Below are 12,712 nucleotides of genomic sequence, written 5' to 3' on the forward strand. Positions count from 1 at the left end.
CAGTTTTTGAATTTGTGAAACATGATGTGGACAGATAAGTTTTTACTATTTCTAGGACTTAATTTCTTAAAAATACGTCTCCAATCTTGTTGAACTATTCCTTTTCCTTTAATAAGAGAATACACATGGAGAACAGTTTATAATAATCTCTGTGTGTGTGTGTGTGTGTGCCCACATATAATGGGGCGGTAGCCTTTTGAGTTGCCAAATTGATAATGCTCTGAAGTCTTCTGAAACTGACTAAAATCTTCTGGGGAAAAAATTTCCAATAAATCATAAAGCATGTTTAGCTCTTCTGGGCTAGCTTTGGGGAATATAAAAGGCATCGAGAAGAAAGAAGGAAGAGGAGACTTTTTTAAAAATTAAAGTCTTTGTTAATTAACTGAGTTCCTAAAGATTTTGAATACATATTTGTTAGGTTAAGACAGTTTAACAGAAGTACATCATATGGATAATACATGCGTGCACACACACACACACACACACACACATTCAAAGTCAGGAAGCAATTACCACGTGAAGATTGAAAGAAAAATTTCCTCAACAGGTGTCTCCAAACTGGTCCACTGATCTGAATCATCCAGTGCTCTTGTTTAAAATGCTGATTACCTGGTGTCTACCTCAAACTCATTGAGTCAGAATGTTTAGCGGGGGTACCCATGAGAATTTGTGTTTTTAACAAAGACCCAGGTGATTCTTCTCATCAGGGGTGTTTGGGAAACTACTCTTCTGTGCAGACTTGCCTACTCCGTTCTAAGATAGCTCTGTGTACAGAAAATTAAAACTGAAAAGTTTCCTTAAGATGTTTATTTCATGGGGTAGGGTGCTAGTTAGAGATGTATTGCCTCTCAGGGTGAGACCCACCCTGCTCTGCCTTGCTTTGTGATAACAGGAACTGAGCCCCAGAAGTATGTCTCCCTTGCCGGTTGCCATAGTTTTAAGCTTTGCCAGATTTCTAGTTTGTCGTCTCCAAGTTAAGTCCTCCCATCTTCTTAAGAACCCACTAGGATTAGGATTTTCCCCCCACCTTTGAAACTGTACATTCAAGGACCTCCACCATGCTAACTGAAGGTAGATTCCTATCTTTTTACTTGACCATTATCTGCTGTATTCAACACAGCTGAATGCTGCATCGCCCTTGACAGACTTTGGTTTTCCAAAACAAAACTTTGCTTGGTTTTATCCTCCTTGCTTTCCCGCTTCACTGTGTGTCTCCTTTGCTGGATCCTCCTTTGTGCCTGACCTCTGGCTTAGAGATGCCTGACAGCTCAGTCTGTGGGTTTCTCCTTTCTATCTATCGCTGAACTCCCTTGATGATGAAATCTTGTGGCATGGCTTTCAATATCATCTGTTGGCTGAAGATTCCAAAATCTTAGTTGCCAGCTTGGCTCTTTCCCCTAAATTCCATCTGCCTGTTTGATACCTAACATCTGATACCTACTTGGTTATGGAATAGAAACATCAAAACTTTACATGCCCCTAAACTTAATTGCTGGTCTTCCCGGGCCCATTCTTCTCCCATTGATCCTCTTTTCATTACTGGAAGCATCATGCTTCTAGCTGCTTAGGTCAAAAATCTTGGGATCTCCCTTGTCTCCTCACTCTTCATCACGCATCCAGTTAAGCAGCAAACCCATTGGCTTTATCCTCCGGATGCACCCAGAATCTGATCCCTCTTATCATTTCCATTGCTAACTCCTTCATCCAAGCCAACAGGATGTTTTGTCCAGGTTACACAATAGCCTCCTCTATCATGATAGGCTAGATTACGCTATTGTCATTCTGCCTTCATCTGTTCAGGATGCTATGACAAAATAACAGAATACCAGAGACTGGGTGGCAAAGGGCTGGCTTTGGTACTGGCAATGGTTGCAGTGCTGGGGCAGCGGCGTCACACTTATGGGCTGCTTAGGGCTCACCGAGAGGAGAATGTGCCACTATTGCCAGCGTGACTGTCCTCTAACCTGGCAGTCTAGCCATCCACAGACAATGCTGTACCCCGAATAAGATGCTGTGCCTAAAACCAGACCACAGTACCTGGTATGTAGTAGGTGATCAGCAAATGGTAGTTATTACTAATGACAAAGTTAGAACTGAAACCCACACACCGCTTTCTGCCATCACTCCGTGGGGGGCATCCTAAACATCTCATTTAGAGCTGTTTAGAGGGTCAGACCTTTCGATAAATATTTGCAGAGCATCTACCATATGCAAATGTTCCATTAGACACAGCGGGGAGCACAACAGTCCCTGTCCTCAAGAAACTTCAGTTTCATGTTTCCTGCCATACGATGTCAGCAATCCGGAGCTGTGAACCAAATATACTGTTCAGCAAGGCAGGGTACTTTTCCTTCCTTTTGTCTCAGCCATTAGAAGGTTCTTTGTGCAACGGCTCTAGGAACAAACGGAAGCCGCTCTAGACAAGTTCCAGAGACGGGCTCAACTGTCTTAACAAATTTATAAGTGCACAGTACGGTATTGTTAACTCTAAGAACTACATCACGCAGCCCATCCCTGGAACACAGGCCTCTTGTATAGCTGTAACTTTATATCTATTGAACAATAGCTCCTCACACCCTCCTACACCATCTCGTAACCACCTTGCCACTGCTTCCTTCTCTACCTTTGACTATTTTAGTTGCCTCATATAAAGGGACGCATGCACTCATGCAGTATTTTTCTTTCTGGGGTTGACTTAATTCCCCTGGCATAGTATCTTCCAGGTCCATCCAGGAGAATGGCAGAATTTCCTTCTTTTTTAAGATTGAATTATATTCCATTGTATGTATATATTACATTTTCTTTACCCGCTCATCTGTCAATGAACATTTTGGTTGTTTCCATATCTTAGCTGTTGTCAATAATGCTGCAGTGAACATGGGAGTGTACATATCTCTTTAAGAACCTGATCTTAGTTCTTTTGGATATATACCCAGAAGTGGGATTGCGGGGTCAGATGGTAGTTCTATTTTTAATCTTTTTGAGGAAACTCTGTACTTTTTCCCATAGTGGCTGCACCATTTAACATCTCCATCTGGGGAATGCAAACTTGTGCAGCCACTGTGGAAAACAATATGGAGGTCCCTCAAAAAATTAAACATAGAATTTCCATATGACGCAGTAATTCCACTACTGGGTACTTACCAAAGAATACAAAAACACTAATTTGAAAAGAGATACGCACTCCTATATTTATTGCAGCATTATTTACACTAGCCAAAATATGGAAGCAATCCAAGTGCCCATTGATAGATGATTGGATAAAGAAGAAGTGGTATGCATATACAATAGAATATTGCTCAGCCATAAAAAGAATGAAATAATCTTGCCATTTGTAACAACATGGATAGATCTAGAGGGTATAGCGCTAATGAAATAAGTCAGAGAAAGGCAAATACCATATGATTTCACTCATGTGGAATTTAAGAAACAAAACAAACAAAAAAGAGACAAACAAAAAAGCCAGACTTAACTATAGAGAACAAACTGATGGTTCCCAGAGGAGAGGGCAGTGGGGGGGGGGGCACAAGATGTGTGAAACAGGTGCAGGGGATTAAGAGTGCACTTGTCACGATGAGCACTGAATAACGTATAGAATTGTTTAATCACTATATTGTACACCTGGAACTAATATAACACTGTACGTTAATTATGCTGAATTTAGAAGAGTAAAAAAAATTTTGAGAAACAGAAGAGTATACACTGGCTCCAAATTCTCAACATCCTTGCCAACACTAATCTTTTGTTTTTTTAAATATCCCAACAGGGATGGGATGATATCTCATTGTGATTTTGCCTATAATGAAAAGCATCCTAATTCCATTTCTCTGAAATAGAAACTAATGACCAAAATTAGACTTCTGCCTTCAGAATTTCATATACAAACTTTTCATTTAACGTTATATTATTCACATTTTCAGAGTTTAAAAACTTATTTAAAAACAGGATTTGTAGATAGTTCAGTGAATATACCAAAACATTTTTAACCATTTCCTAATTTTTGAATATTTAAATTGTTTCTAAGGTTTTGCTTTTATGAGTAGTGCTATAACAAACATCCTTTATTTTTATTTATTTATTTATTTATTTATTTATTTATTTATTTATTTATTTATTTAATTTCTTTGAGGGAGAGCAAGTGCGAGAGAGCACAAATAGGAGGGAGGGGCAAAGGGAGAGGGAGAAGCAGACTCCCCGCTGAGCAGGGAGACTGACACAACAGGGCACTCTGTCCCAGGACCCTGAGACCATGACCTGAGCTGAAGGCAGACGTTTAATGGACTGAGCCACGCAGGCGCCCCTATAACAAACGTCTTACAAAACCAGAATCTTGATTACATCTCTGATTATTTTCTTAGAAAAAGTCCCAGAATTTTGGAATTTTCAAGGTGCATAAACATTTTCAAGTTTCTTAGTCAAAATGCATGAAAAGGTTTTTAGATATGAATTCTGAAGACCTGAACATGTAGGGAAAAAATGTTCATGAATCAACAAGAAATGAATATGTAAGCAAACATTCTAATTAGGTGACTCTACCCAAATATAGCCTTAGTGGCCAGCTTTTTTGAAAGAATTTCAAGCCAAATGGACCAAGGTCATTTTCAGATACTAGAATACAGCTCAGCAGGGAGAGTGGAGCACTTCATAGAGAACAGCGAGAGAGTGTCCTCACTCACGAGTGTCCTCAACAGTGGTCCATCCTAAAGATTAACTGACTTTGTAGAAGATGCTTAGAACTATTCCTGGCACATGGTGAGAGATAGAGAAGTGTTTGCTGCTTTGCTTAAGTGCTTGTCATATTTACAACTGAAAATTGGCGACAGTGGAAAGTAAACTGCAAATCTACATGTTGTAAGAAAGCATGCTGTTATGGTTATAAACTTCAACTATAAGTTCAGTTTTACAATTATAATTCCATCATAATGATCCTTAACAGGAGTAAAAATTTCCCAGTTTTCTGGGGCGCCTGGGTGGCACAGCGGTTAAGCGTCTGCCTTCGGCTCAGGGCGTGATCCCGGCGTTCTGGGATCGAGCCCCACATCAGGCTCCTCCGTTCTGGGATCGAGCCCCACATCAGGCTCCTCCGCTGTGGGCCTGCTTCTTCCTCTCCCACTCCCCCTGCTTGTGTTCCCTCTCTCGCTGGCTGTCTCTATCTCTGTCAAATAAATAAATAAAATCTTTAAAAAAAAAATTTCTCAGTTTTCTTATCCAATACACTTTGATTTAGGATCTATTTGTGTGAGTGTGTGAGTAACTCCTAGAAAAATAATTGTGTATCCAAAGTAATTGGTTCAGGTTGTTCTACTTGTCATCGGTTTTGCAATAGCGCCACCTTCTGGTTAGAGTTTGCTTTTACAAGCAGGCATCTGTCCAGACTCGTTCCATCCTGCCTAGTGCATTGTGATTTTGTTCCAGGGGATCACTTGAGTGAGCCGTGGTAAAGCAGTCTCCGCAGACTACACTCTAAAGATGCTGACCGGACGGGTGGTATAGGATGAAAAAGCATTCAGAATACAAGAAACTAAGAAGTAATGGTAAGCATATAAACAAACTGCTACTGTGTCTAAACTTGGAATGAATGCTTCCTTGGTTCTGATGGAATGATTGAGTCTCCTTTAGAAAGATACAATGGAACTGAATAAGTTGCGGAAAAGGCCAGATGAAATTGTTGTGTCTAAAAGTCTCTCTCTCTGTCTCAAAACCTGGTGTGTACGAAGGTCAGGAACCACCTAAGATGGGTTTGGGGGCCACTAGGATGCCTACTTAGCTTTAATATAAGCATTTGGTTTTTTTTTTGTTTTGTTTTGTTTTTTTATGTAAAGTTCGATGATTCATTAGTTGCGTGTAACACCCAGTACACCATGCAATACATGCCCTCCTTACTACCCATCACCAGCCTATCCCATTCCCCCACCCTCCTCCCCTCTGAAGCCCTCAGTTTGTTTCTCAGAGTCCATAGTCTCTCATGCTTCATTCCCCCTTCTGATTACCCCCCCTTCTTTATCCCTTTCTTCTTCTACCGATCTTCCTAGTTCTTATGTTTCATAGATGAGAGAAACCATATGATAATTGTCTTTCTCTGCTTGACTTATTTCACTTAGATAATAATATAAGCATTTGAATGCAGCCATAGGAGTCCATCTACAGCCCTCGTTCTCGAACCTACCCCTCACCCTGTCCCCTTTTAAAGTAGGAAGTTAAAATTTGAGACAACTGCTGTCAGCACACCCAGATTTTCACCAAACTCCTCCCACTTTTATATTTCGGTAAAAATAATGCCTTACAGCAATTTGTATTCAACACAACACAATTGGTATTCAGATTCAATAGTAAAGATCACTTACTGCTCAATTCAGGTACAAGATACGTACAGTCCCCCCACCTTTCTCACTCTCATTCACTTTCTCACTCAGAGAAGCTTATAGAATGAATGGGATTCTTTCTGTTACAGGAAAACCCTTGAATTCCCTCCAAGGTGTAAGCCTTAAGGATTTTTCACTACATTTGTTCTTGGAACTGGCCTCAGGGTAAAGATGAGAAAATCCCCTCCTGTCAAGCAGCTCCCAGTTAACACAAAATTGACAATTTATTAGCAGCAACAATTTTCTTGAGACAAACGTCACATGTGATCAAGACAACTTAGACTGAGCCTCTCAGGCTGAGAATCTCCCACCTCAATGTCCCAAATTCAATGACTACACGGAGGTACACTATTTACTCTGGTTTATTCAACCTTTCACAATGGATTGAAAGCAAGATCTTCCTATGGTAAGGCCGTGAACAGCTTACTGAACTAACATCTGGGTGTGTGCAATCCTTGGTTGTATTGTGATACTTTCAAGCAAAAAACATATACTAATTCTCAGTTATAGAAAATAATTCAGAGGTCTTTTCTGAGAGAAGAATGACACTAAAAGAATAACTGGCTTGTTTTGTTTGTTTGTTTCTAAACTTGTTAAATGGACTTCTCAACAGAAACTAAAGCTGACTTAAAGAGCCAGTCGATCTCATTTGAGGCACACAAACCAAAATTTCGCCCTGAATTGATACGTGAATATTAAGAAATTGATAATGATTATTTCCCTTTATTCCTTCTCTAAATCTCTTAAGTCTCTCTGTCTCCCCCTTCCCTAACACACACTCTTGTGAAAACTGTTCCTGTTATGTGAATCTCAGTCACCCCAACTAAAAGTAGATTTGACAGACCAGATCTGGTGACTTGTAAATATAGGTTTCCCTCAAAGAACCAAGACCTGAGTGGTGTTCCAAACAAGGAGGAACCTGTAGACATCTCCGGTTCACCTGCTATATTTGGATTTGTGAGATCATTAGTCAGAGGCTTACTTATCTCCTACACAAAATTATTTCAAGGTCTGTGGGAGTGTTCTCCAGTCAAGGTTGATCAATCTTTATTATTTTCAATTTATAGCTTCCCAGATGCTTAAGTTGGCAAAGACTTTTTTTTTAATTTTAGAAAAGCAAGTTCCTTGATTATAGTTAATAATACTGTGTTCTATACTTGAAAGTTGCTGAAAGAGTAGATCTTCAATGTTCTCACCACAAAAAGGAAATGGTAATTATGTGATGTGATGCAGGTGTTACCTAATCCTAGGGTGGTTATTATTTTGCAATATGTAAGTGTATCAAATCAACACCTTAAAGTTACACAATGTTATATGCCAATTAAAAAAAGAAAAGAAAAGCAAGTTCCTTATCTGCCCTCCTTGAGCTATTTTCAATGACCTGAATTCATGTGGCTATTCAAATTAATAACAGAGAGACTTAAAGAGATTTTCTTTGAGAGTCTCTGAGAACATCTACAGTATAGCATGAAAAAATAAGAGAAGGCAGAGGGGAGTGGGTGGGGAGATGGGCAAGATGGTGAAGGGGAGTGGGAGGTACCGGCTTTGGTTATGGAAGGAATATGTCACCAGGCTAAAAGCTACAGCGCAGGGAATACAGTCAATGGTCCTGTAATAGGGTTGTATGGTGATGGATGGTAGCGACCCTTGTGGTGAGCAGAACATAATGTATAGACTTGTCAAATCATTATGTTGTAAACCTGAAACTAATGTACCATTGTGTGTTAACGATACTTCAGTAAAAAAGGGGAAAAAAAGAGTGAGGGCTGAGTGTTAACAGGCGTAGGCTTTGAACCCAAGATGGCGGCCCTGAACCTTTGAACACCCATAAACTCTCCATGTTTAAACTGAGGGGAACTACAATTTAATTCGTTCAGCTAAATAAATCATTTATACAGGAGGAGAGATTTGGTGCTTAAGACCTAATTGACCATAAAACAAAGAACTAGATTTTATATAATTGTGTTTCTGCTTATAATAAAATCTCTCTATAAATGTTATCCTAAAAATGAATTATTAAACCTGTCCCTGGCCTTCCATGTAATTCTGGCTTGTTGTTCCCCAAATGCTCTACACCAACAAAGTGGATAGCTTTTCTGTAACTGCAAATCTGATTTCCCCAGCTTGCATTGTAAGCCTCAAGGACTACCTCTGCCAACATTTTCTTCAACATTTCCTCCCTGTAAATGTTACAAATATGTACGATCCATGATTTCTCCAGCAGTGAACCATCCCACCTGTGGTTCTTTGCCTGGTCCTCCAGGAACTCCCAGGGCATCGTGGCTTCCGTTGGTTGGTTTTCTTCTCCACATCTGGCTGTTGGATTCTTGGATTCTGGTCTCTGGCTCTGGCGGTAGCAATGCTATCTTGTCTTCCCCCTGTTCCCCCCCCCGCCCCACTGTCCTCCATCTTGTCTCCAGCAGGTCCCTTTCAGGACCTTTCTCTGTTCTCAGCCAGACAGCAGCAGAGGAATGTCAATTTTTATATCTATGTCTGACCCTAATTCCACTTTGCAGCCATCCCTGGTGTTTGCCTTAATTTAATCTCTACATTAACCTGCTTTAAAAATTTCCAAAAGTTACTACCTGCATTTGCATTCATTCTGCCAATCAATAAATATCCCACAAATTTGGCATTTAAAAACCCCCTGCAAATGCAACTAAAAAAAAAAAAAGGTTCAATTTAGAAAGAGCTTTCAACACACCATCTCAAGAGCTCACTAGTCAACTCTAATGGCATAAACATCCATACAGTCCATAGTAACAGCTCCCTACTATGAAGACCGTTCAACATCTTCAGACTGAAAAAAATACTGTATGTGTAGAATGATTCTTTTCCGTGACCGCCAAGGAAAAAGGAATGGCTAATATTTCTGGAGAAATTAGCTCTAACCCTCAATGAGTGTGAAGATTGGAGAAGATGCTTTCTTCCAAGACAGCAAATAGGCTGGAAAAGTGTGATTTGTCAGGACTTTTCTTTCCTTTTAAAAATAAGACACTCAGATGCTTGCAAAGCAGGTACACGCGTAGGTGTGAGTTAAGGGCTGAGAGTTGGGGAGTAATCAAAGCAAGAGGGAGATCCACCCTATTTTCATTTTAGTATTTAACAAGGAGGGGGGCCTCAGGGTGACTGCACTGGGTGAGGCCAGCATCAGAGGGAGGCGCTCAGTGTCAGGAACAGCTGGGACCAACAGTCCTTGAACCAGAGAGGGACGGCCGTGTGTGAGATTTGCATGTGTAGTTTCTGCACATGCTATGCTCCTTTGTAGACTGTCAGCCACAGTTCCAGTCTTTTCTGTCACTTGGAGCTCTTCACTGCTGAGGGACTGCCCTCCTTCTCCCCAGATTTGACCATTTCATAGAATTTCTAGGGACGTACAGTGTCCTTTGTTGAGGACTGAGGAATACGCTCATACTGGGGGACATGCCTTCCATGGCAGGTGGCACGCATAGGAAAGAGCCTTCTTCACTGTTAGGCAAAACCACACACTGTAGTAAGAATGGCTGGGGGTTGGAAGAAGTCTTTGATATAATAGACACTTAGATTTTCTCTTTTTAAAAATATTTTATTTATTTATTTGTCATAGAAAGAGAGAGAGATAGAGAGCACAAGCATGGGGAGCAGCAGGCAGAGGGAGAAGCAGACTCTCTGCTGAGTAGGGAGCCAGATGCGGGACTCGATTCCAGGACTCTGGGATCATGACCTGAGCCAAAGGCAGATGCTTAAAAGACTGAGCCACCCAGGTGTTCAATTTTTTTTTTAAGATTTTATTTATTTATTTGTCAGAAAGAGAGAGAGAGACACTTAGGTTTTCTGAGCAAAGGTGTTTGAGCACAATAGGTACTTCATAATATTTATGATTAATGGTTTCCAGGACTTACGTTATCCATACAAGCCCACCATTCTGGCTGGAGAAATGGACATTCTGAGGAAACAAGCCAACCCAGCATTTCTAAGTATGAGAAAACCTAAGGAAACAATCTAATATCATAAATTTCCCACCAGACTGCTATTTCCCAATTGTTTATGCTGAATTCTGTTAAGCATACATATGTGACGACTGCTCAGACGATGACTCCCCAGGACACCCCCTCAAACGGGAAGGCATCTGTCTGGTCTCCGTTGGAAAGCATGCTAAAAATGTCTTCACTTTGGCATTAAATCAGAGTATTGGAACAGGGTATACTCCAAAGTAAACGTTTCTTATTTTTCTTTTTTAGTAAGGTGTTTCACATTTATGATCTAACTTTGTAGGATCTAGGGACTTCACACGTTGCATTTTTTAAACGTGAAGGTAAGGCTGTAGTTTTGGTCTTGAAAAATAGTAGTTGTGTTAATTATCAGAGATGAGAGTGTAACTAAATATTTTTAAAAATGTGTGCCTGAGATCATGAAGACACATGGATGTATTTAGCTTAGCAGAAAAATCAACTCCCACCCTAAGCCAAAAATATGCCATCGAACAAAGTTTACTCCAAAAGGAGGATTTTCATAGTTTGGTAATAAATTAAAATTTTACTTTCTAAACAATAGAGAACGATTCAAGCTCTTCATGTCTTCAGAAAGTAACAAATTTACTTACTCAGACTATGTAATACTGTTCGATAAGGGAGCATTTACAGGTCACTTTTCAATGCTTTAGTGACACATGAGAATTTACTCCAGGTTGGTATCTGCAATAGTAACGCCAGAGCTTAGTGTAAGATGAGAGCTATTTGTGACAAGGAGAATGTTCATGAGCTCGTAACTGGTGACGTCATAAGTGTAAATGATGGCTAAAATAATAGTGTTGGAGTAACAGATATCTTCATAGTAGAAGGTCTCTCTCCAGGGTAGCCCTGGTCCTCTATTTTTGTTTGCTGTCATGAGAAAATACTCATTGACATAAAACCATAACTTACATTTCATAATTGGGTGGGTGGTTTCACACCCTTCTGGTGATTCTACCAGATTTGGAGTAGCTTTGAATTTTCCCATTGGGGAAGCCATGTTCCTTCAATACCAGGGTGAGTGTCCTATTTACTAGAGTTGAGATGTAGGGACCATTTGCAGCAGTAAAGGAAAGGTCCAGGGCTGGAAGCAGAATGTTATGGTAGCAGTGGGGATGTGTGTTGAGATGAGGGGAAGCAGTGGCTGGAGTCTGTGGGAGGAAACCTTCAGGAGGAGGCCAACTTGTCTGTCCTTGCTGCACGAGGGCACAAACAACTTTTGCAATTTGTGGTGCCTCCAACCATTCTTGGTTTCCCCAGCCACCCTGCGTGTCACGACTATGGTGAGACACCCCTGGACATGCCTCCTTTCCCTGAGGTGTGCACAAGAGGACTCTGAGTTACTTAGGACATCATTAGATTAAGATGCAATGGCTTTCTATGGCTAGTTGAGGGCTGCAGGGCCCAGAGGAGTCTAAGGAAGTGTTGACCATATAAAACTGGGAAAAAGAAGAGAGGCAGTGGAGCCTGAGGGCTGACTGGAACCAGGAACACAAATGCCACCAGGGCCCCTTTTCTCCAGCTCTTGACTGTTTTACTCAGTATGTTGACTTCATTCTCTTATTCCAGACACTTCCTGCATTTGATGGACGCACGGCCCCTGAGTTTAATGTCTCATGGTTCCACTAAGGAAAGATTACCCTTTAGCTCTCTTCAGTATCAAGTCACATATCTTTATAATGATGCTGGGGGAAAGGGAAGGCAGCAGTTATTTTGTATTTCTGAGTCAGACAGTCAAAAATTCCAAGGAAATCCCACAGGAACAGCTCAGCTCACAGACCCATCCTTGCATGCATCAGCTGGGGTCGATGGACGGGGTCACTGAGAACATGGAACCTCCACTCCAGCCTGGCAGATGGAGTAGGCCAGCTCTTGGGAAGAGGGACATATGCTTGGAGGACACATCATGGATTTTGAGCACAGGGGTAGGATTGTTCCATCTAGTTGTGAGTCAGGAACTCAATTCCTTTCATTATTGCGGTGTGAATGTCCCCAATTTTATTTCACTGAATTCCAAGCTTTATTTCCCATTTCTCTTGTTCTTACCAAGAGTCATAGTGCCTAATAGATGCTCAAAAAGAGTTTCGTTAAATTGAGTGGGGTTTGTTTTCATGTCAATGATGGTATGCAAATACATTTTACAATTTTCAAATACAGAGTTCAGAATTCCAGAAAATCGTATTCCAAATTTCCCTTCCACATCTGTCACAAATATTTTATTTTGTAAGGAGCTGTAGTCACGACCCTTGGCTCTTGCTTCATGTACACCAGTGAAGTTCAGAGATTAGGAAGAGTATCTACCTACTTTCTTTTTGAAATTCACAATGAATTGGTTGTACAAAGTGCAAAGTGGCTAAGGTG

General features: G+C 40.7%; 1 long non-coding RNA gene across 1 annotated transcript in view; it reads left to right on the forward strand.

Moving 5' to 3' along the window:
* Window positions 1-12,712, forward strand: part of LOC123802223 (uncharacterized) — a 96,294-nt gene that overhangs the window by 4,230 nt on the left and 79,352 nt on the right. Inside the window, exon 3 of the long non-coding RNA XR_006782460.2 lies at window positions 5,416-5,534. This is a non-coding gene — a long non-coding RNA (uncharacterized LOC123802223). The remainder of the gene's footprint in view (window positions 1-5,415; window positions 5,535-12,712) is intronic.

Source organism: Ursus americanus, chromosome 10, assembly GCF_024610735.1.
Source record: "Ursus americanus isolate L20-20 chromosome 10, mUrsAme1.1.p, whole genome shotgun sequence".
In the NCBI taxonomy this organism is placed as follows: Eukaryota; Metazoa; Chordata; class Mammalia; order Carnivora; family Ursidae; genus Ursus; species Ursus americanus.